The sequence below is a fragment of the Empidonax traillii genome, unplaced genomic scaffold, assembly GCF_003031625.1.
Source record: "Empidonax traillii isolate 1590-97213 ecotype Southwest subspecies unplaced genomic scaffold, ASM303162v1 scaffold249:size1902748, whole genome shotgun sequence".
NCBI classification, from domain to species: Eukaryota; Metazoa; Chordata; class Aves; order Passeriformes; family Tyrannidae; genus Empidonax; species Empidonax traillii.
The window spans coordinates 997047-1000014 of NW_020955442.1; the positions used below are offsets into that span (position 1 = coordinate 997047).

The 2968-nt window shown below is 39.0% G+C and overlaps 1 protein-coding gene and 1 non-coding gene across 15 annotated transcripts in view; one reads left to right on the forward strand and one right to left on the reverse strand.

Moving 5' to 3' along the window:
- Nucleotides 1-2968, reverse strand: part of CTNND2 (catenin delta 2) — a 644208-nt gene that overhangs the window by 185987 nt on the left and 455253 nt on the right. The window lies entirely within an intron of this gene.
- Nucleotides 88-160, forward strand: TRNAD-GUC. Its single transcript has one exon. It is a non-coding gene; the product is annotated as a tRNA-Asp (tRNA).

Below are 2968 nucleotides of genomic sequence, written 5' to 3' on the forward strand. Positions count from 1 at the left end.
TTTAAAATAAAAGGCATGGCACCCACTGCTATGTAACACCAATGCTGCAGAATGTCACATCTCTCCCTCTATTCCAAAACCTGGGAGCCCCTGGTGGTCTAGTGGTTAAGGACGCGGCGCTGTCACCGCCGAGGCCCGGGTTCGATTCCCGGTCAGGGCTCCTCTCCGGGCAGATGGAGCTCGTTAGCCCTGTAAGGCAATCCATCTACGTCCTGAGGACCTCGCTGCCACCGTCCAAGCGTGCTTGGCCCCGGCAGATGAACCTCAGGATTAAAGGGTGGGCTCAGTTCCGCGCACACTGTGTCTCACCTAAAAAATCCAATGCGCAGGCTGGAAGGTGGAAAGACCTTCCCCGGTTCTTCGTTCGTGAAGACTGGCCATCATTCCAAAACCTTCAGAGCTCTTCCAAAGTCACATAAAAATCTTTAGGCATTTGTAATGTTTGTAATGAAATCCCAGTAGTTAAATACCCATGAGAATTCAAACACTTCCTAGAGCTGTAATGAAGGTGGAGTACTAAGCAATAATTATCAATATTTTCAAGTGATCCATTTTGAACCACACTGCATAACAACATTCTAAGGCTCACTACTGATGAAACTCAGATTGGGCCTTAGAAGTAAGACCATTCAGCACTCAGCAGGGATACAGTCTAAAAAAATGTATGGTTCTCTCTGAGATTCATTAGGCAGTGTTGGAAGCTGAGGACTCCTCAAAAGACAATAGAGAAAAACTGAATAATGACTCGCTTTCTGCAAAGGTTTGGTTTAAGGTGTATTCGGAATAATCTGGCCTTAAAGTACCTGTTGATATCTCAATTTCCATTTCAAATGTTGGCATAGACATGGTAAACCAACAAAAATACTCACCAGCCATTCTCCCTTCCCCAAAAGAAAACAAAACCCTTATATAAGTATCTACTTTAAGAATGTTGTCCTACTATTGGTAGATGAAAGGACATGGAAAAGATAACAATCCATTTATGCAGAGCAGGGAGTTACCAGATTTTAACTTAGTAAGATCCAATGACAGAAGCAGCTATTAGCTGTGGAACATTGCAATCCTGGGACAGCTTTCTGAACCACACAGGCAGAGGATGCCAAAGCTGTACCAGCAGCTCCTAAGACACAAGAAAATAGTGCCATAAAACACCCTCAAGGAGTGCTGAAATGTGCAGTCAGCCTTGAAAATGTGTGCTGCACAAAGGTTTTTTCAGTTAATCACTAGGATTTCTGTATTTCCCTGTGACCTTCTACACTAGCTTTTAGTCTTTAAACAGAATATTCAGTTTGCATATATAAGACCTGCTACAATTTCACTAAAGGATATGAAAGTAGGGGGCAAGAGTTTTCTTCTCCTTTAAATAGTGATTGATCTTAGGTACAGATACAGAAAACCTTACAAGTTATCTAGTGCATCTTTCCATGCACATTGATACCGACAATTGATAGTGCTAAATTTTTGTGGAAATATCACTACACAAGAAGATAATGAGGTCCAGCTGTCTAGTCAGACACAAAAATAGGGGGAAAATACAGCATCACCAGCTTTACCATCAATTAGCTTTAAAAACACACAAATATGTACAGTGGAGGTTAGACAAAAGAAGTACAGAATCAAAAGATGCCTTTCTGCACCATTTAACTACACAATGAAGATTTTCTAACATATATTTAACATGACTTTTCTATTTCATAGAAAAAAAACCTGTAAAATAATTTTTTTTATTTATATATGACACTGATGTTTAAATAATTCACATATTTTTAAGCTAATTCAAGGGCAGAGAGTTCACTGAAGTGGATGAAAAGCTATCGGCTAATACATACAACAGTCTTTACATTTTCAAACACAGCAGTTAAAAAAAATATATTTGCAACAGGAACGAGGTCAAGCTGATACTACTAGAAGATACTGCACAGAAGAGCTACGTCCATATAAAGGATTCTAACATGGGCTGTTGACACTTGGGAACAAGTGAGCTGTGTCCTGCTTCACAAAACAAGTGAGGTAAGGATAGTCACGTTTTTGGAAGGATACCACAGCTTTGCATTTGCAGTATTTATGAGTGAGTATTCTGAATTTGGAATTGTATCAACTGCCTGTTGTTGATACAGCACGTGCTTATATAAGTTTTCTTCTATCATGGATAAAATAAGAGGGACAATACATGCAATTAACATCTCTATATCCAAACTTTTCTTTTAGAGTGTACCTACATTGCTGTGACCATAAATTCAAGTCAGGTTTAGGAAACTTGCACAGGGAGCTATTTAGTTCTTAAGTATTCCTTAGCCCTGGCTATATGTGAAGCAAAAATGCAAACATTTGCAGTTCTTGGTAACAAAATGAAAAGTCTGCCCATGAAACTTTTGCTTTCCTTACCATTGTAATAGAAAGAGCATACAAAATTGATACAACTACTGCTTTAGTTCTTTAGGAAAAAAGGACTTTTAAGATTTTTTAAAAACACTGTTATTAAGTATAGTACAGAATATATCAACACTTTTTTATTTAAATCTGTGAGGTATAGATAGCAACAGAGAGTCACAGCATGGCAACCACTGAACTTGGTGGATTTTAAGCTTCTGATGGGTTATCATTTTTTTTCCTTCAGTTCAGTTGTTTGGCCATAACAGCTCTTTGACCACCCAGTGAAACAAAAATTTGGGATGAGTGTATTATATTACACTGACACCCTCAGTGGGGTAGCTTCTGGCATTCTGGCCTAATCAAGAGACAGGGGTATTTTAAGTGCCAGAGCGACTCAACTCTGAGAACACGCCATTCATGCACAGTGACATTCTGTCAGGAAACTGCACCACTGAGCAATTCCAACTTTATTAGATTCTTAAATCCTAATTTGCTTCAGGTCGACATGACATAGTATGTTTCAGCTCCTGCTGTTAGTGATATTGTTGCAATGAAGGAAAAAAAACCCATCTGTATCTTCCCACACAGTCAATGA